The following is a 22,460-nucleotide window of genomic DNA, read 5'->3' as shown; positions in this document are numbered from 1 at the left end:
TGTTTCTTTTGTCAAAATGGCTTAGCCAACACATACTCACCCAAGGCATAAAATAAGCAGTGTCGCGTAGCAATTTGCTAGGCAATTCTGTAGATTTGCTAATTAAATTGACACTTGTGTAGCACAACTAGCTATTTAAATGACTATGTTCAATGGAAGCACTGTTCACCCTCCATTCCTCTCAAGCCCTCCAGGCTCTTGCCACACTCTTTTATCTGTTCACTGAAAGTTCAAAGGGGCTAATGGAGAGAGTGCAACAAAAATCCTCTTCCCCAGTCTAAAAGTGCCAAAGTCCTGTGTGGGAGTGCTGGGCAAGAAATGTTATTTCTTTTTCAAATAATTGCAAACCAGAAGTAATTGGGATGATACTTGTATTAAGCTACCTATATCCTGTTTGGTAAGGACCAGTTTGTGGTCACTTTATTTGTTTAAGACAGTCCTTCAATTCCATTCCTAAAAATGTAAGTTGATACATAATGCATATTTACAGTATTGCTACTGTAAAACACTGCATTGTCTCTGTTTTTAGGTTAGTGTCTTTAAATCTGATAGTGTCAACTATATTTCATTATGTTGGGAGAAATAGCATCCTATTGGCCAGTGAACACTTTTGAAAATATACACGATCACACTGCCAAATGCTTTTCAATGCAAACCTATTTCTGTTACCTGCTGGTTGTATCCATCTGTGCAGCAGGTGCTCCACCCATGAGCTGATTCCAAAGTCGTTGACGTTCTATCTTATCACCCTGTTGCTTTATACCAGCAACCCTGAAAGTGAAATAGCCGCAAACTATAGTTTTCCATTTAGTTTACCCAATTCTCTTCCTTATGCATGATCCACTCTGCTTAGTATCTTTCTTTCCTCTTACATAATGTATATACAAAGCTAACTAGATGTTTACGCAAATTACTCATTTGTTCCATCTAGTCTGTACATCTACAGATCTACTGAAATACCATCCACTGTAGTTAGCCACCAGAGCTCGCTTCGCTCTAAGATAATGATTGCATTATATATTACCACCCGCTTGGAGAGGATGGGAACAATGGCAGAATCTGCAAGTATCTGCCTGCATTTCATGCCAGGGTGCTGCATCTCTGCCCACCCTTCTCTCTTTCTCTTCGCAAGGCGATGTCCCAGGATGAGTATCCATTGAACTGTCTCCCCTTCAAAGTTCACCTCCTAGCCCGCATCCAGATTCTGGAAATAGTTACTTCCAATCAGACATATGTGTAATTTCTTTATAAGGGAAGCATGAATTGTGCAAAGCTTGGTTCCATTAAAAACGAACAAAAAGTATCAACCCCCTAGATGGGGCTCTGAGTGCTAATAGCCATTAATACTGCGTTCATAGGTGTGCAGGGCTGAAAGTCTGCTCTTGGGCCCAGCTGGCTCGGGCTTAAGTACCTTTAGAGACCATGCCCTCCCTATTAAGTGGTATTTAATGCTATATTGAAAACGGTTGATATCAATGACCGGCAAGGGCCATCTTGTGCACCTGAGGTTGACAATTACCATCAAAGCTGCTCTTCACTTAAAGCAGTTGACAATTACCGTGCCTGCCGCAACACCATACTACAAACTTGCTGTCGGACTATGACTTTCCTTTAACTTTGTAAACATTTTAATTTACAGGAATTCTGAACTTGCACAGCAAATGATGGGTCAAGCACACAGCATACGGGACACTGCCCTGCAATACTGACTGCACCCAGTTGCGCAGAGCCTTGCACTGAAAACTGTTTTCAGAGCCTTTTTATCACATATATTTCCGTGTGTCCATTCATGCAGCTAACCTTTACATTTTACAGACACTCATCTCTCACTAATGTCTGTCTTCAGCGGTACACAAAACTTTGTATTGTTGCTCATTTTAGTCTTGGGTACAAATAACGTCTGGTGCCATTAAAAATATCAGCACACAATTGCTAATCAAATAAGTTTGTTTGCTAATCAAGTACATTTTGTTTAGCAAACTCCTCTAATCAATTTTTGAAAACTAATTTATGCCTTGCTCACCGAAAGGTTGCATATTGAGCAAATCACTATAGCTTGTTTACCATCTGCCTGGTGTATTTTAAAGGTCTAATGTTGGAGTCACCACTGACCATGTAATCCAGTGGGTGCTGTTGATTTCTTGTTGATTCTTGCAATACATGTTCATTTACCTTAAAGATAGTGGCACAAAAACCTTTTGAAAATGACAAAGTTAAAATACATATCGGCACAAATATGGCCTGGACCACCACCTCACCACAGCCTCACCACAGCCCCATAATTACCGTTTTCCCTAGGTCTGAGCGCATTAGGACCCTTGTCATGTGAGTTGAGATGGAGGAAAACTTTCATGGGTGGTGTCACAAATCGAGGATAGACCGGGGAAATATTTCAACCCCATTGCTCTGGATACTTCAAATTGAATGTAGAATCTGTCCTTGTTGCTTGAGTCCAGTGCCATATGCAGAAGGCAGGTGAAGGATCAAGCGAAGCAACAACTCTAGTGCCAATGTGCAAATCTACACGGAGGACAGTGGGGGCGGGAGGGGCAGTTTACATACTAGCGCAAAGCACTGATGGGCCCAGTGTTCATACAGTCTACAGAGCTAACGTTTTTTGTGGACATGCATCAGAAGGGCATCCAGTTCCTTCCCCCCTTTTGAATTCTGGGATGTGTAGTTCCCCATCTTTCAAACTGGTGGGAACACTACAAATCGGCTGATCTTTAACCCGACTCCACCGATCACAGAGAGAGAGCGGTCACAGCAGCAAAGCTGCGTTTACTAATGAGGACTCACTTTCCCTATGCTCTTGTCTGCCAAACAAGGCCCCCTTGGCAGACGCCACATCCTGCAGTCCAAGATCCAGTCTGCGCAGCACTTGCTTACTGCAGCCTTTCCAAATCAGATTGAAAAGCTCACTTAATAGCGGCATCCCCTAAAACGGTATACCGGTTTGAACAACATGACGGTTATTATAGTTCAATTAAGTTGTTGACGGTATCTAGAATGGTATAACGGTATACCTTTACACCCCTAGTCGTGATGGTGTTTGTAGAGGAAGTGGACAGTTTCAGGGATAGAATGTTGGAGTTATCTTTTAGGGAGGTGTTCAGTTGTTCACGGTGTAGGTGATCGTTTGCTATGATGGCGCCCCACCTCCTCTGGAGTTCTCTCTAATGTTCCTGAAGATGATATATCCTGTCGGGATGGCAAGGGAAAGGGCTGGTCCAGAACCACAATGTAGCCAGGTCTCAGTGATAGGGAGGGCATCAAGGTTGTTCAATGTTAGGAGGTCATGGATGTCTAGTGAGTGTGTTGGGAGCGAACAGGCTTTATCAGCGCTAGATTGATGGTGGTGAGCTTGGGAGATTTAAGAGGGCGTTGTAGGTGGGAAATGGGGTTGGTGTTGGATTGTGTGGGGGATTCTGGTGTGGGGGCTGAGATCTGGTCATCATTGGTGGAACAGCTGGTCGGGAGAGGATGGATAGGCATGCCGGACGACTGAGCTTGGTTGGCTGGGCAGTTGGCTGAAGATGGCCTGGCATTATTATTGTGGCTGTTAGTAGAGTTAGCGAGGAGACATCACCCGGCATGGGGAGCGAGAGTATAGGTGAATGTTGCAGATAGGTTGGCTATAGTGCTAGGAGCAGTAGCGTTTGCTGTGCGATATTTGGCGCTATTGTCAGATTTAGAGCCGCTGTTTGCAATGAGGGCATTAGAACAGTAGGTGGCTGGGAAACATTTAACAGCATAGGCAGGCATCTTACAAGCTAGTACATTATTTGAAATGCAGTAAGCAGTAAAACATGAAGGAGTGTTCAGCTTGCCAAGTGGCAATAACGTATTTTGGGTGCACCACTGCTATGGAAGTGATTCAAAGTGTAATTGATGTACAGTGTGTATTGAGGCCCGCCGCCGGGTCACCAGAGCAGGCCACACAGGTGTTGGGACCACCCGACAGATACTTTCGGGGCTGCGCTCACACAGCCAAACATTCGGCAGGGGGCACCCTGCACGCCCCAGTTCACCGGAGCAGACCACCGTGACAGGGGGCACCCAGAACATGGTGGCCCGGCTCTGGGGGCACCCAGGCCGGGGTTCTCCCAGCGGCCGTGATCACACGGCGAATCCAGTCAATAGGGACGGCATTGCCCAGCAGGGGCACCGTCCTGATGCCGGGCCATGTGACCCACCTGGTGCTACACACACGACACAGGAGTCAGATCATTGCTTGACTGCCGAGCCAGAAATGGCTAGCGGCTTTTATTAACTTGTTCACATGGTTACCACCATGTGACCATGATACAGTTCCTGGGAGCTACCATGCTCCCCAGGAGGGGTGACATTCAACACTCCTCCTTTTTCATAACAACAAAACAAATAGAAAATCCCAGCACAATACACACATTGACACTAATAATGTGGATCCCACTAGCCCTCACACCCTTTATTAACCTGGGTGAGTGGACTCTGCCCCACTGACACATCACCCGAACATAAAAACACAGCTTCAAGCACTTTTCTGTCTGGGCCAGTTTGGGCAAGTTTAGGCCTGTGGGCTCCCCGCCTTAATGTGTACAGTCACAGGGCCAACAGGGTATTCGTACGACCCCCCACCAAGGTGCCATCAGGACAGTTCGAAGTTCAAGGGCTGGTGAAGCCACATCTGGGGGCACCAGAGGCCACATCGGCCTGGTCCTTATCTGCTGGAGGCATATAGCATGGCAGGCTGCTGGCATGGCCATGACAGGTCAACTCCACGTTCAGGGTGTGCATTGATGGGTCGGTAGGGTATCCTCGCCCTGATGGGCATTCTGGGCTGATGGAGGCCCTGTTCTGGAGCTGGGGAGTGCTGGTCACATGGCTCTCCCCTTCTGCTGTCATAGGGTCCACAGGGCGCTGTGGCTTCCCTCTTCGGGTTACTCCACACTCAGCTGACAACCTGGGACGGCCTGGCGATTGTAGCTCCTTGGAGTGGCAACTGCCCTCCTCCGCGGCCAACGTATGCCAATCTCTTGCACCACCGCCGGCCTGGGTTGTTAAATGGCCCAAGCCCCTTGCCTCATTCTCAGCCTCAGCATCTCCTTTGAGGGACTTTATCTACACCCCCAACTGACAAATGCAGCAGCTCCTCATGGTGGCGGGTGCAGGACATGCTGTGGGGTCGCACCCTCCATCATCTCGTTGCCCCTCCCCCTTTCTGATGCGATGGGGGTGGTCACCCGCAGGTCCCATGCATGAATTGGGAACCGTGGCTCCCTCCAGGGACCATAGTGCACCGCAACACCAGGTGCTTGATGGCCACGTCCCCCTTTCCGCCACGGGTGACAGCCCTTCTTGTGTCTTCCTCACAGTGGCCCTGGGGAGGCTATAGGGCACCTCCCACCATTCCGCTTTCTTAGCCGACCATTTCACCCCGGCAGGCCCGGGTTGTCCATGGGCCCCGCCCATTTTGTTGCGGCTGCGACACACGATCAATATTCCTTTGTTTGTTGGTGTTGCTGCGACCCTTCTGTTGTTGCAGGCGAGATGAGATATCTTTTTATTTTCCTTTTTATTTTTTTTTGTAAATCACTGCCGGGCCCAGGCGTTGGGTGGCCACGCTCCCTCCTTTCAGGGCCGCTCGATGCCTCTGCATCGGGTCTCTTTTTGTTTGTTGGTGTCACCGCGACCCTTCTGTTGTTGCGGGCGAGATGAGATATCTTTTTTTTTTCCCATATTTGTTTTGTAAATCGCCGCCGCCCCAGAGGCCACGCCCCCTCCTTTCAGGGCCGCTCGATGCTTCTGAATTGGGTCTCCTTTTTTTTTCAAGCTCCGAGTCAGAGCAGCACTCTGGTCCCCAACTGGCCAGGCCAGGTCTAAATGGACCACGCTCCTTTCCGAAGCGCTCCCGTCCGGAGCCATCTTCATTTTCTTGTGGGCCCAGGCGGTGAGGCCCCACCCAGGGAGCGCCCGAGGCCGGCAACACCACTGTCCAGGAGAAGCCAGCAAGAGATGACTCCCGCGGCAACACCATGGGCAACGCCAGGGTGCCTGGGGCCGCCTTAGCTGTTCGGCAGCCCCCAATGGAGACCTCAGCACACAACCGGAAAAAGCTCTTCTTTTTCGGCAGCCGCCTCAACCGCCGCGGCCACCGCCGCCTCTTCCATGCGGGCACCAGACAGCCGTGTTAGCACAACACCGGGCCCTGAGCCAACCCGCGGATCGCCACCAAAAAGAAACACACGAGCTTCCCGCAGCCCTCATACACCTCCATGCGGGGCCAACCAGCCCCCGTCGCCAATAATGTGACCTGTCCCCGGGTTACCGGAGCGGGCCACACAGGTGTCGGGACCACCGGACAGATACTTTTGGGGCCGCGCTCACGTAGCCAAACATTTGGCTGGGGGCACCCTGCACGCTCCGGTTCACCGGAGCAGACCACCGTGACTGGGGGCGCTCTGCGGGGACCCAGGCTGGGGTTCTCCCAGCAGCTGTGATCACACGGCGAATCCAGTCAATAGGGACGCCGTTGCCCATCAGGGGCACCGTCCTGATGCCAGGCCACGTGGCAGGCCTTGGGCATGCTGCTTGGCACCGACCTTCTGCTCCACACACGACACAGGAGTCAGATTTTGGCTTGACTGCGAGCCGGAAATGGCTTGTGGCTTTTATTAACTTGGTCACATGGTTAGCACCATGTGACCATGATACAGTTCCTGGGAGCTACCATGCTCCCCACATACATGCCAACCCTCCCGATTTAGGCGGGAGACTCCCGATTTTTAAGGGGAAAATATTGCTATTTTTCACGGTCTCCCACCTAAAATAACTGTAGCCCCAATGCATTCCTATGGGGAAATATGCGTCTCCCGATTTCCCTGGGAAAATCTCCCTCCCAGGTGGGTCTGAATGTTGGCATGTATGTCCCCAGGAGGGGTAATATGCAACAGTGTGGTTTGGAAAGAAGCCGTTTGAAAAAAAATGCACCATTTTTAAACTATTATTTTGAACGTTTCCATTGAGCGAATCTCAACTGCCAACTCCGCCCCCTCTGAACTCATGTGGGATCCCCCTTTCCATGTTCACCACTAAATGTCTGCAATTCTATTAGTAACTGCTAAACTACATAGGGAATGCAAAGCTTGTGGATGGGAGCACTGTTCATATTCATTCCTAAAGAGCTGTTGTTAAAAATAAAGGAAATGTAAGTAGTCCCAAGGTAGGTGTAAACTGGGAGCAGAACTTCCGGGTGCTTCCCGGCATGCCACTGGATCGCTCTGGTTCACTTCCGGTGCTGAGCTGCGTTGCCGCCGGAAGTGAACGTCTCCATCTCGCTCCGGGTGATCTCGGAACTGTTCCGGGGTGTAACTTATAAGGAGTAGAAGGTGAGGGCCTTTGCTGGAGCAGAGGGCGCCCCCCTGTGATCTCTTCATGAACTCCTTAGAGGACGTGTTAGCGTAACCACCAGCAAACTAACGCATCCCAGACAAGAAACAACGTTCACGTGAAGTACAGGCCGTCTCAAGCCCCCGTTCATGTAATATTTAGTACAAATAATAATAATATAATCCGATTATTTGATGATGCTCCATGCTGGATTCCTACATCTTCTGTGTGAGACTCCGACGTGTGACTCATCATTCCATCCAACTGCCCCCTGCCCCTCTCTCCCCTTACTTGCCCCCTGCCCCTCTCTCCCCTTACCTGTCCCCTGCCCCTCTCTCCCCTTACCTGTCCCCTGCCCCTCTCTACCCTCAACTGCCCCTCTCTCCCCTTACCTGTCCCCTGCCCCTCTCTACCCTCAACTGCCCCTCTCTCCCCTCACCTGTGCCCTGCCCCTCTCTCCCCTCAACTGCCCCCTGCCCCTCTCTCCCCTTACTTGCCCCCTGCCCCTCTCTCCCCTTACCTGTCCCCTGCCCCTCTCTACCCTCAACTGCCCCCTGCCCCTCTCTCCCCTTACCTGTCCCCTACCCCTCTCTACCCTCAACTGCCCCTTGCCCTCTCTCCCCACAACTGCCCCTCTCTCCCCTCACCTGTGCCCTGCCCCTCTCTCCCCTCAACTGCCCCCTGCCCCTCTCTCCCCTCAACTGCCCCTTGACCCTCCCTCCCCTCAACAGCCCCCTGGCCCTCTCTCCCCTCACCTGTCCCCTGCCCCTCTCTCCCCTCAACTGCCCCCTGCCCCTCTCTCCCCTCAACTGCCCGTTGCCCCTCTCTCCCCTCAAATGCCCCTTGCCCCTCTCTCCCCTCAACTGCCCCTCGCCCCTCTCTCCCCTCAACTGCCCCTTGCCACTCTCTCCCCTCAACTTCCCCTTAGGCCCCATAGTGTATGGGGGCTAAGGGGCAGTGTGGGGAAGAGAAGTAAGGGGCAGTTTACAGTTGGGGTGGGCTCGAAGTTGCAGGGAGAGGGGTAAAGGACCGTTTGGGGAGAGGATAAGGGGCTGTTGGGGTGGCGGTAAAGGGCATTTGGGGATAGAGAAGTAAGAATCAATTGGGGAGACGGTTATGGGGAAGGGAGAGACGTCGGGGCCTTTCATCCTTTTCAAAGGGGCTTTGAACCTTAGGGAGGGCCTAACAACTCCCCAAAATATTGCTAGTCAGCAGTCTTATAACACATCAATATCTTTCTTTATATCTTCCTTACTTTCTCTGGCTTACGATGTGCGCTTTGCAGCACTCGCCTTTAAAGCTGCTTTTGCTGGAGCCCTTCCAGCGGTACCGTCCCTCATGGTACATAGAATTGTTATTCCCTATTGCCTTTTAACACCAGTTCCTCCACAGCTCCCACTTGCAGACAAAGTAAAAAGTATATCTATCCAGTGGGCATTTAGTGTTTCAACTTCCTGCTGTCTGACCTTTTTTATCATAATCTGCGGCTAATAACATGCTGCATTTGTCTTAATTATAATATATACACCCCCGGTGTGCCTCAGACTGTTTTCTGCTCTAAGCAAGGGGTGGCCCCCATCCATCATGTTGAAATGGGTCCCCACACATCTTCAGCCGGATGTGGGGTTATGTGGCAATTGTGGGGGGAAGTAGAATGGTGAGGACAGTTGGGGCATGGGCGGTGGGGAGAAAAGGATGGGGTCAGTGGGGCGAAGAGGGTGTAGGGACAGTTGGTTCGGGGCAGTAGGGGGGAAGAAGAGGGGTAAGGGGCAGTTGGGGTGGAGGAAGTTGGATAAGGAGGAGAAGGGTCAGTTGGAGGGGGAGAAGAGGGGTAAGGGTCAGTTGGCGGGGGAGAAGAGGGGCAAGTGTGCCGAAAGTAAGGTAAGAGGCTGTTGTGGGGAAGAAGAGAGGTAAGGGGCGGTTGTGGGAAAGAAGAGGGGTAAGAGGCGGTTGTGGGGAAGAAGAGGGGTAAGGGGTGCTTGTGGGGGATGAAGAGGGGTAAGGGGAAGTTGTGGGGAAAGAAGAGGGGTAAGGGGCAGTTGTGGGGAAAGAAAAGGGGTAAGGGGAAGTTGGAGGGGGAGAAGAGGGGTAAGGGGCAGTTGGAGGGGAGAAGAGGGGTAAGGGGCAGTTGGAGGGGGAGAAGAGGGGTAAGGGGCAGTTGGACAGGGGAGAAGAGGGGTAAGGGGTAGTTGGGGGGGAAGAGGGGTAAGGGGCAGTTGGAGGGCGGAAGAGGGGTAAGTGGCAGTTGGACAGGGGAGAAGAGGGGTAAGGGGTAGTTGGGGGGAAGAGGGGTAAGGGGCAGTTGGAGGGGGAGGAGAGGGGTAAGGGGCAGTTGAAGGGAGAGAAGAGGGGTAAGGGGCAGTTGGAGAAGGAGAAGAGGGGTTAGGAGCAGTTGGAGGAGGAAGAGGGGTAAGGGGCAGTTGGAGGGCGGAAGAGGGGTAAATGGCAGTTGGACGGGGAGAAGAGGGGTAAGGGGCAGTTGGGTGGGAGAAGAGGGGTTCGGGGCAGTTGGAGGGGGAGAGGTAGGGGTGGGAGGGGTAAGGGGCAGTTGGGTGGGGTGAGAAATAGGGTATGGGGCAGTTGTGGAGAGAAGCGAGGTAAGGGGCAGTTGAGTGGGAGAGAAGCAGGGTAAGGTGCAGTTGGGGGAGAAGCAGGGTAAGGGGCAGTTGGGGGTGAGGGGCAGTTGGGGGGGAGAGTCATAGTCATCTCATTTAAATACTTTAGGATGGCTTTGGTAGCCCAATTTGCAGGACTACCCCTTAAATTATACAGGTACCCCTAATCACGCTCACACCAGATTAAAGTTCTCCCCTCTAGAGAATTAATGCTAAGAGTCTTATCTTGCAAGGATAACACATTTAACCTGTACAGAAATGAGGATGGTGCAAAGAACTCTGCTCCTGAACAGTATATTCTGTTCTTCAACCGCTCCCAACTCCCGCAGTCTGGTGCCAGGCAGGGAGATTAAATACTCTTGACTTGGTCACTGGATACTGGCATTGCTCATCCAAAACTGCCCTCCTTCCCTTACAAGGGATGCTGCAGTCTTCCTTCCTTCGTGGTTGGGTTTCCATTTAGGGCATACTACTTAGCATACTGCAAGCCTATGCAAGAATAAATTGTAGCTCCTGTTTATCATAATTTTGCTACTTATGAACATTTATATATAAACACATTTTCCCGTCATATTCTCCATACTTCACTCAATATGCTCATATTTTATCTGGACCCGTAATTCCCCTTAACAACCTTGTTTTTCATAATTCTGCATTGTGTGCATTGAGCCTTTAGCCTGCATGGGTTTTTTGACAGACAGCTACTGAGTTACCTCGTGCGCTTTGCCTGCCATAGCGAACACCACGGCAATGCCTGTAGTCTATTTTTAGCACAGGCTGCATTCCTTTTGGCACAGAGCCTGCTGCTCTTTACCGTGCTTTGAGAAAAACTAAATGCAATTTAACATTTTACAAATGTATTCAGCTAATAGTTATTTACACCTCATATTTAAATACTATCTTCATTTAGTGCATGGCCACATCTGTGTGTGTGTAATTATATTTGCATGAAAAAAGCTTTCTCACTGCTCTAGTGCTTAGAAATAATCAACAGAGGTCTTCCCTAATTATAAAGCGCTTGGGGGGGGTGCAGGTAGGCGCTAGCTCCTCCCCTACATTTCCCCCCTTTCGTTACTTCTACAGTAATTAACTCATCCGCACTTGACATATCTACAGCCCCAGAAATATTAGTTTCAGTTTTGCTGGTTATTGTATGGCAAGGTGTTTTAAATCCCCCCAATTGATACCACCATCTTTGCACTATTAGGGTCTATATTAACCCAACATCGGAGACCCAACTGGTACGTGCAGAAGAGGACCAAGAACAATACGATAACAGAAATCAGTATTTTTACTGCTGCCTCCAGCCATGACAGGACCCAATCAAAGGTAAGCGATAGCCATCCGTGTTCTGAACGCCACCTTCTTTCTTCATTTGGACACCTAGAATGTGCACCCAATTTTTATCTTTAGTTGATCTCCCATTTGCTTGTATAATTTCATAAATGGGGCTAATATTGATGTTAAGGTTGAGACAATCAGAAAGTCAGATTCTCTTGACAATCCTTGCAAGGATCCCGTTTGATGTTTTTCCCTATTACCATGTTCTGTTTGTGTGGTTTGAGTTGTTTGTGCTCTGGTCTCCACATTTGTCCTTGGAGCTTGTTCTTGCACTTCACTGGTCTCCAATCTCCCTCTCTTCGAGGGTCCTAGTTGATCGGCCGAAGTTGCCATTGATCTGGATATACAATTCCGGTTTAATGCTGGACTCCAGTGACCACCCTCTTTAACTAATTGAAGTCGGGGTATTAATAGGAGGATCAACTGGGCCAGGAAAACCCGTCTGGCTATCTTTCCATTGTGTAATATCGTGCAGGTTTTATGAATGGTAATCCTCTACAGTCTCCACTACTAGGGACGATTTCAGCAAAAGTTGGTCAGAGACTTCACTCTGTATCTGGTTGGTCTCTGTTTCTTTAAGATCGGTTTCTAAAGGATCAGCAGAGTTGTCCCTAACGGTTTCTCTCGATAGTAGAACCGGCGTCTGTTCAGATCTTCGTGCAGATTATGAGGTCTTGGCTTCCATATGTTTTGTTCTACATGGATTCTTGCAGGATTACATTTGACCCCTCCTTTGTGCTGATTGACTTTAGTGGGCTGCTTGTTGGTATCGGGCCTTTTTTCCGCTGGTAATTTGGCCTAAATGGGTTCTCAGAGATGTTAAACTTATGTGTGCTCAATTTGAGTGATGTTTTTGCCCATTGTAATTTTGGGGTTAAATTCCTGACTCGACATTTTTAGACGGCCTATGTTGTTCATAGGGTCTCTAGTCGTGTTGGTAGAGACCTCATGTTCATTATGTTGTACGTTGATCCTTACATTCATGGCAGCCACCCCCTTGTAATTTCCGCCGCCGGTTCCTTATCCTGTGTTTGATCATTTGCAGCATCAGAGATGTTTGAAGCTTTAGACGCGCTGCTCTTCCCGCCAGCTATTCGTCCCGTCCTATTGTTCCGCTGTTCCTGTTTAAATCCACAGTTTTCAGTAAAGAAGTCTCAGGCTGGGAGGTTAGAGCTTGATTTAGGATGGGGCTAGAAGCAGAGTTAGCCGCCAGCGTGGGTGCAGCTACGTGTCCATGTACAGGCGGTGCTCGCTGTTACCGATGACTCAACATTTAAGGGATGCAGCACTCTCTCCCGTTGACTGTTAGGGCATGTACGATTCTCGGGCACGCCACACTCCTCTGTGGTCAACATACCAGATTTTTCATACTGGTCATCGAGGGCCTCATCTGTTGGACCCTCTACATGCGTTGCTGTCAATTATAGTACCTGCATCAGGATCAAGCAACGTCACGGCCGTACACAGCTCCAAGTTAGTTACGGAGTCTAGCTGCATCTTGCTGATAGCCTGCGTCGTCCTGCCCAGACTGCCTTAACTGCACACCGCAATCGTCGGCAGACACACGCAGGATCCCAACTCCAGATGGAGGTAGACCATGACACTGCCATGTCGTGCCCCCTTGCACACAGTCACTCTGCCTCGACTCTGCCAAACTTCAGGGCACGTAGCAAATGCAAGAAAGAAAAGACTGTAAAGCGCCTCCCGCAGTCCACAGTCACTCTGCTTCCACTCCCTGGAATTTGTTCTTTATCCCTCATAGTGCAAGATGTACAAGGCATTGTGCCTCTGTTATTGGGACTGGATGTGGAACTAAAACCTTTGAGCCCCTGATGCATGCACAATAAGTGCACATATGTAACATCTTTAATTGATTATATTCCGTCCTGCAGTGCGCATATCAGAGTACCAGCTATTGGAGGATTCTGGGTGCTCGATATCAGAAATGACGTCAAAGCCCTTCCCCTTATATACATCATACATCATTCGTACTTCCTGTTTCATTAGTCTCAGAAAACTTGTAGGGTTAGCCGGCAAAAAGTGAGCCATTTTGGGCTGTGGGCTGTCCTAATCAGAATATGTATTTGTCCCGGGTATGAAAAAGGGCCGCCCCCGTCATTGTAACTTCTTCTGTTAAACTGTGTTCTATCACCCTGCTGTAGTGGTTGCCCACGTTGCCCCTGCCTGTCAGCCCCATAAGGGAACTGATTTTGACCCCCTCGCCCAAATTGCACTTGTCCCATTCCTTGAGGCCCTTGGAATCCCTGCTCTGGAGGTGATGGCCCCTAATTAAATCCCATCCCGGGCCTGTTCCTTGCAAAATGCCCCCATCTCCTGCAATACCAGCACTGTGATGTTCCCAATCCTCCTCCCCGGGGCCCTATCCTCTCAAAGCCTCCTGCTCTTGCTCCTCGAAATCCTCCTCTTCCCCTTGGTGCTCTTCATACTGCCACTGTGGGTTGGGGTACTGTCCCCCCCTGACCCCATTGTCCTTGTCCTCCTTCACCACATAGAGCCGCAATTGTGGCATTCCCAATTTGTTGAGTGTCTCCTGTCCTTTTTCTCTGAGGCGGTGCCGTCACTGGTGCTTGGACGACAACCTTATTTAGTTTCTTTTCCACTAGTTTTGCCTTACCTGTTTGCAGCTTCTGGGCTGTCTCCCTGTCCCGCTCCTTGATTCTCGTACAATGGTGGAGTATTATACGTTGTATCACTGCCTACCTCTTTATGATAAAATAGAAAAATGGTACTGTCTCAACTCTCCACATTTCATGTAACTTAAGAATAAACCTAACTGGGTCCTCCTCATCACCTATTGTGCACTCCATTAAAGAATTTAAGTCGGGGGTATCTCGGTACATCCTTCGTAGGGCATCCCATACCCTTGGTCATACCTCATTAAAGGCTGCTCCATCATGTTCATTATCTACAAGACTTACTCCAGAGGACCCCACCCTTGCCCATATGTCCCCAGCCTGGTCCCCAGCTATGGAGACCAGTAAACTCTTAAGGTCTCCTAGTGCTAAGGCCACCCCTGCTGTTTGTTTTTCGAATTCATAGATCCATTTATTAGCTCCGGCTATAAGCTGGGGAGAGCTGTAATCAAATTATTTTTGTCCATTTGAGGCCTTGGCACATACTGGGTCATCCCTACTCCTTTATGTATAAGAGGCATCTGCATATCTATATTTTTTTTTCTACCCCTTTTTTCTTCTGATTTTGTACTACCACAATTAAATCTGGTCTATTTCTTGGTCTGTCCCTCCTCACTGCCTCTTGTGGCAGGGATAGGTTTCTCACTACCTCCTCTCCTTGATCTTCTTCTTGCCCTTTCTCTTCATTATTTCTACCACCTTGATCTTCCCTTTCATTTTCCCTTGCATGTTCTACTTCTTGTCACAGGACCGTCCATACCTTCTGCCCATCATCTTTTTCAACACAAACATTTCTTGTGGCCCCTGGGTTGAACCTAAACAAAAAAATCTCCTGACTTCCAATCCCCCTATTTTCTGCACCGATACCCTTATTTCTGGTGATACTTATTCAGGTTCTTGTAACCTGACTAACCTTTCCTGCAATGCTCTTAACTCGTTGTCTATGTCTACTTGTGGAACCTCTGGGTACACCGAAGCTACTGCATATCATCGCTTGTGGATGGGTTATATGGCGGTGCTAAAGCTTGAGTCCCCCACCCCAGTTGCTAATCCTGTCGACACTCTCTTTACCACTGGAGGCTTATAGACTGGGTTTGTATACCCTACTGCAGGTTTAGGCGTTACGTGTATATCCCCTTACATTGGATCTCTTTTTCACCTTCCTGATCTTCCATAGCCTCAAATACTTGCCAGAGATCTAGAATCTTTCTTTTTTTGGGGATTTGTTACCTTCATATTTTGCTGCTAAAAAGATGGACGTTGTTTCTAGCATGCTTCTTTTAAGGGAGCCCTGCTCTGGCCAGGAGCAGGACATCCCCTCTTTCTTTGTTTCTACTATCCATTGTTTATTCGTTCTGTCACAATACAGTGTCAAAACCCTATGCATGTGTTTAATTGGAGTTTCTTCCTCCATAATGTTGCGCGTGTCCCTAATGCTTCACTTAGACCCTACTACTATGCTGCGCACTCTGCTGCGCGTAACTCAAAAATACAGATCAACCCATTTTTTTCCACACCACCTTTTTCTACTTTGATTTTACACACACGCACACACTGTGACTCATCAACCTGCCTTCCTTCTTTACCACAAAAGACAGCAAGAGAAAATATACAAAAAATAGTTGAATAAATTCCAGGCCCATTCCTTATACCGAGCCACTACTGTTTTTCCTTATATCCCTGGTAATACCACGTATCCCCACATTTTCTTTAATATGCTGAGGATCCTATTGCTTCTATTGTCATAAAATAATAATGCATGGTACTACCTTCTCAACCTGTTATGGCTTAGGATCCCTTACCTCCCAATCCTTATAAGCTGGGGCTCCCTTTCATCTCAGTTATTTATACGCTGAGGTTTCCTTTCATCTCAGGCTTTTATACGCTGAGGCTCCCTTTCATCTCATTCTTTTATACGCTGAGGCTCCCTTTTTCCATTATAAAAAGTAGAAAAACAGAAATACGTGACAATTTCAATACATAACCCACCTCCTATCCAATCTACTCCTTAACACATCACCTGAAATCCTATCCAATCTATTCCTTATGACCAAAAACCCTATTCCATAATACATCACCAAAAGTCCTATTCCATAATACATCACCAAAAAGTCCTATTCCATCTTTGTCATTGACCTCGTACATCATTCACATCACCATACTATCATTCACATCACCATGCTATCATTCACATCACCATGCATATCCCCATGTTGTTACCACTTGCAGGTGTATACTCAACATGGGCGTTTTTCACTTGAGTTTTACTCCGTTACGAAGTCCCCATGCTGGCCTGTCTTTCTGGAGCCACGTCCTGCTTCAGTGAGAAGAGAGGATTTCTTTTAAAATGGTGTCTACTAAAACCGCTCAGGAAACACATGTTTTTTGATTTAGGGGACCGGTCACTATAGATGGGTGTGGCTGACTGGCCTGGGTCTTCACAAAGTACGGGGGTAAAACAATAAGATCACGTCGGGATCACCACTGAAAGGTAGCCCAATTTACAGGGGTACCCCTTTCATTATACGGGTACCCCTAATCACGCTCACACCAGATTAAAGTTTACCCCTCTAGGGAATTAAGGCCAAGAGTCTTATCTTGCAAGGATAACAAATGTAATCTGTACAGAAATGAGGATGGAGCAAATAATTCTGCTCCTGAAACTATATTCTATCTCTCAACCGCTCCCAACTCCTGCAGACTGGTGCCAGGTAGGGAGCTTAAATATTCTTGACTTGGTCACTGGATACTGGCATGGCTCATCCAAAACTGTCATTATTCCCTTACAAGAGATGCTGCAGTCTTCCTTCCTTCATGGCTGGGTTTCCATTTAGGGCGTACTACTTAGCATACTGCTAGCCTATGCAAGAATACATCGTAGCTCCTGTTTATCATCAATTTGCTACTTATGAACATTTATATAAAACACATTTCCCCGTCATATTCTCCATACTTGACTCAATATACTCATATTTTATCTGGTCCAGTAATTCCCCTTAAAAACCTTGTTTTTCATAATTCTGCATTGTGTACATTGAGCCTTTAGCCTGCATGGATTTCTGATGGACAGGAAACAGTTGCTGAGTTACCGTGTGCTCTCTGCCAGCCTTAGAGAACACCACAGCAACGCCTGTAGTCTATTTTTAACACAGGCTGCATTCCTTTTGGCACAGAGCCTACTGCTCTTTACCGTGCTTTGAGAAAAACTAAATACAATTTAACATTTTACAAATCTATTCAGCTAATGGGTATTTACACCTTGTATTTAAATACTATCTTCATATAGTGCCTGGCCACGTCTGTGTGTGTGATTATATTTGCATGAAAAAAGCTTTCTTAGTGCTCTAGTGCTTAGGAATAATCGCCAGACGTCTTGCCTAATTATAAAGCGCTTGGGGGGTGCATGAAGGCGCTAGCTTATCCCCAACAGATGATCTCCCAGAATTAACTACGGGTGATCCCTGGGTGACTTCAGACTTATTCCAGAACGATCTTCCTTTTGACTTGGAGAAACAGTCCTGTTAAAGCCACTGTGAGCAAAGGAAGGGCTCAGTGTGCATCTTAAGGAATCATCACTTTAGTAATGTGATGACATTCCCACCAGTTCCTATCCAGGAAGCCTCTAGGAGTGGCTGCATTACATACCGCAATGCTATCAGACAGAAGGATACAAAAATAGTAAATTGGCCTTTTATATAACACTTCATGCTAGAGAGCAGGGGCATCGAACAGATGCTTCCCAGTGTTGTCTTGCAATCAAGACACGCTGGCTGCTTCCCAGCCATCTGAGCCATTCACCCGCCCAGGAATGTATGAAAACATTGCTGCATGAGTGCAGCCCGTGTTTGAGCGTGCAATGGGAATTGGTGTCTCCTTTCTGAGCATGCTCCTCTTATTAGTGTCTTCCCTGACCATGTGCTGTTCATTATGACCATCCCTATGTCCAGAGATGGAATCGTGAGTCATCTTGTCAGCTGAGACACGGTTGGGGTGATGGCTGATGTGACCCAGGGTGTCCGGCTCTCTGGGGTCCTCGTTTTGTCTCCTATTCTCTTGCACCTTAAAGTTACACATGAAAAATTCAGTGTAAAGCAGGAGTAGTTTAAAAGCACCCTGATGTGATTAGGTGAGTCGCAGGCAGCTGTCCCAGACTCTAATCCTTATTTGACTTAAAACAGAGAGCGTTGGAGCTTGTGCAAGCAGGATCCGGGTTTTGGGCTGCTGAAGTTCTACAAACAAACAATTATTTTGTTTTGTTAAGCAATCCCTTCCCGTTAACACTTAATCAGCATGACACCGCCTTCTTTTTTTAACATTTTGTTTTTTTATGTAAACCACAGCATTCGCCAAATGCTATCTTGGCACTAATTGGAGACCTGGCAGGTGGTAGATGAGCGTCACACAGGCCGTGGACAGCAAGCCCTTAACATTATTTACACAGACTTCAAACACATAACAAAAATCAAATGGTCCCTTTTTGAAAGCGACGGAGAAAGCCGCCTACAAGGTTTTTTCCCCATTCCTTAGACTACGGTGATGGGCTGCCTATTTATGATGGTGGATAGAAAAAGGAAGAGAAAACGGACATCCGCAGGCTTTATAGTTTTATATTTTAATCCCTTTATGTACGAATTCACAACCCTGCGAACCACACAACAATAACAACCCGACAGAAAACCTATTTGCATACTAAAAGCGGGTGACCCAATAAGAGGCACTTCATGTTTATTTTCCCTAATTTGTTGTTCCTATAGTGGTATCTCAACCCCGCAAAGATCATTCAAAAACTAAGAATGACCTACTAAGCAAGAGTATCCTTTTATTTTTAAATATCCCTTACTACTGGTCGGCCGGTTTCAGCACATTGATCTGATGAGTCGCCTTCTTCAGGACAGAAAAGAACTTCACTTAGTGTTGTGGGTCCTTCTTTCTTTGAACACGGTAAGATTAGCAGCTGCCGTATTAGCTAGACAATTAAGTCTCGGCACGGTGTATACTACCTGTTAGTAAGGCTTACAGATATCTATTAGCAAAGCTCCCCGCTGTCACTGTCCATTCCTATCCTGGGGTGAACCTTCTGTGGTGTGAGTTAATTGCCCACTGGTAGCTGCAGAAAAAACAAATAAAAATACACATAAAGCACTATTGACATCTGTGAACATGAAACTTGTATAAAAATATCACCACATAGTCCCTGGATTGTATCAGAACGTACTTCTATTTTATGTATTTTTTGAGCAGACAATTCCTTAGACTTGCCTGTGGTGAGTACCACAGGACTACGCTGCAAGCCCCATAATTATACTCCTTTTTGTTCAATAGTAGTCATCCTTACCTGCTCGCTAAGTAGTTGGTTACTGTAAGGTCGTTTTTGCATCTACCTCAGTAATACACACGGTGCCAGCGGCATCTAACTTCAGACTCGGACGCTGTGATTTCCGAATCATGTGACACTCTAGGTCCTAGAGTCTAGGACGTCTACCTGCGCACTCTACATTACATCTCTTTGGCAACCCTTGAGTAAACAGAGCTACGTATCTGACACTTCGTCAGAAAAAAACTCTTTCTTTGTGTAAGCTTTAACTCTGCGTGTGCTATGTCACAGCAAGCTCCTATCACTCAATAGAAAATACGAGAATGTATATGTCCTCAAGTGGCATTGGCTTGCTGCTGAAACATGTTGATTAAAACATCTTTTCACACCTCTGTTATGGACTTAAAGCAGAGAGCGTTGGAGCTTGTAAGGTCAGGATCGGGGTTGGGGTGCTGAAGTTCGACAATTATTTTGCTTTAAGTAATCCCCTCCAGTGAAAATTTAATCAGCACAACATGTAATTTAAACCACAGCACTCTGCGTAGGTATCTTGCCTCTAATTATCGACCTGGCATGTGGTAGATGAGACCAGAGAGAGAGTGTGAGGCAGATATGCAAAGGATTAGTCTGCGGATGCGAGCAGCCACAATGTCCACACCTTCCTGAAGGCTATGTTGTTGGCTATGTAGAAGGAATGAGATAGAAGGGAGTTCCACAAATTGCTGCTCTGAAATGAGAAGGGATGGCCACCTTCCTTTTTGAGCTGGACTAATGGTCCAAAAATGTGCTGGCCAATGAAGGTGTTGTGTAAGTACGGAGCATCAACCCTTGAGAAATGAATGTACAGATGCATAGACTAAAGGCAACCTATGCTAAGTCTCCAGACTGCTCCAAAGTGAGTTCAATAATCAGACATTTGTCACTCTTGTGTGGAGGCAGTGACCTCCCTTGGAGATAGTTAAGTTCATGGTGTGGCTTAAATTATGAAAAGTAAATGATCAAAGGAAGGAAGTCATCTTTTGTAATATGTAAAGTAGACCTCTGATATTGTCTAGGCACCACACCACTGCCTCTACCAAAGGAAGTCCTTTACCTAAATTGCAAGGAATTCATTGTTCATACTCCTTATGGTGTATTGATTATTTCTTGCGTTCAGGTTTGTCTGCTTTGGGACATGGGGATACAGAACTGCTGCAACTGAACCTACTTGCCCTTTTGCATTTGTGTCCCTTAAAGTGCATTGCCACATCAATGCATTTTTGATGTTGATAAACGATTATGCAGGCAGGTTTTTCAAGCTGTAAGGTAAGCAGGAGTGAATTTAGAAATGCTGCACAGCTCGGTATGTTGTTATTGTGGAACACCATCACAGCAGGAGTCTAGTGACATCCACGCCTGCTGAAATGGAATCTTGCACGCCCGCTCACTAATATGCATGTCACATCACAAATAAAAAAATGCACACATTCAAGCCTCAGCCCAGCAGTAATATGGGATAAAATCTCACATGACGGCCATTTGACCAATAACTGCAATGGCACACAAATCTTAGATTAGAGAAGATAGAGAATTGCTACTTGTAAAGCAGCCGTTGAAAGAAAGGGGTGTACATAGAAGACCAGCAATGTACATTCAGCCATGAGAAATATAGACTCAACAGAGACTTGTGCATACTTTATCTAAAATAATATTGTTATAGGTCCCTTATCATAACATTTGTACTTTTGTTATGTCTACACTACATTACATCCAACTCTCTCTTCCTAATCAACTTCCTTCTGGAGCCCTTCGCTCAGCCACCTCCAACTCTCTGAGGGTCAAAGACTTCTCCAGGCAGAGAGTGGGGGGATGGAGGGGGAGTAAGATCTCTCTCCTCTGCAGGTGCCTCCCTCTGGAATGGCCTCCCTGCCCCTCTAAAAACTTGAACAGGACCACCTGAGGTTCCAGAAGCAGCTCAAGACCGTCCTTTTCGCTTCTGCTTTCTCTCTCTTTCCCCTGCTGACCTACTTGTCTGCTGTGCCAGCTTGTTGCCTGGCTACCCTCAGAACCTTTATGGGCAACTCCACAACCAGTAGCCCTTGCACTGCCTCCGCCCCTACCGCACACTTGGGAGCTGTATCTGTCTCCTTGCACTTACCCAGAACCGGCTGCACTTACCCCCCTGCACTTGCACGATCTGAGTGATACAAGGCCTAGTAAGAGAGTTTTTGTCCTTCGTCTATATTCCCTTCCTTGTCTTATCGCGCCTAGAAACACTATTAGTAGAGGCACTTTATAAATTACTCCTATCATGTCGGTGGTGTCACAAATTGAGAATGGACCTTAACAAAGCCTGCCTCTTCCCTCTTTGGGTGCCTTCACAGCAAGTCCAGTATCTCTCCTGTCAGTTTGCCTAGAGTCCTGCACAGTGTGCCGAGTTCCGGTGAGAGGTGGAGCGAAGGAACAACTCTTCGGTCTGTCACAAATACCGAAGTCCAGCACCCATCGTAAACTACGAGCCCGAGGCACTGGCAGGCAAGATGAGCCACACGCCCATTAGTACGATCCTGGGCACAGCACTGACTGAGCGACTGCACTCGGCAATCTTTATCAGCTTTCACACCCCAAGTAAAGCTGCTCTGATTAAGACCCAGCCGTACAAGTGTCACTCTAGCAGAGCTCTTTCAGAGAGTGCTTAGGGCTGCTAAAGTGCACTACTGGCACGTCCTGAGGCCCAGGCAAAATCAACACATTTAGGTGCCTGCTGGCTGGAAGGATAGATGTCCAGAAACAGGGCTACGGGTTCCTGGCTGCTGCTCTCGACTCAACATTTATTTACACTTTATTACTACCAAACACGAACAAACAGAAAATGAAAGGCAATCCTCACCTGCCTGCTCTGAGCAAGCATGATATCCTTGGTATCCCCGCCCCGTGAGAGCTCTGGGCAATGACAATTATACCTGATTGTGGTGTCCCTTCAACGTGGGACACAATGATAGAGGGCCTCTCTACCGGAACACAAGACTCGGACCAGGATACGTCTTGCACCAACAACTTTATTTCTGGAACTAACCCGCCTCACTCCCCTTTGTGTTCCGACTGAAGTCTGCCCTGCCCACATAACAATGCCAAGCACGAACAACAGTACATCTCCCCCTTTTTAACAACTAAGTCCAATCAAAG

General features: G+C 47.7%; 1 protein-coding gene across 2 annotated transcripts in view; it reads left to right on the top strand.

Moving 5' to 3' along the window:
* The first annotated feature begins 7,275 nt into the window (after window positions 1-7,275).
* The window catches only part of LOC138516934 (zinc finger protein 84-like), a 69,731-nt gene continuing 54,546 nt past the window's right edge, over window positions 7,276-22,460 (top strand). The window contains exons 1-2 of one of the 2 annotated variants that reach the window (XM_069632406.1): window positions 7,276-7,370; window positions 11,194-11,315. The gene's annotated coding sequence lies outside the window, so the exon portion shown is untranslated. The other variant, XM_069632405.1, reaches the window with a different exon arrangement.

The sequence above is a fragment of the Ambystoma mexicanum genome, chromosome 6q, assembly GCF_040938575.1.
Source record: "Ambystoma mexicanum isolate Mex_15411 chromosome 6q, UKY_AmexF1_1, whole genome shotgun sequence".
In the NCBI taxonomy this organism is placed as follows: Eukaryota; Metazoa; Chordata; class Amphibia; order Caudata; family Ambystomatidae; genus Ambystoma; species Ambystoma mexicanum.
This window is presented reverse-complemented; position numbering and strand designations above follow the sequence as displayed.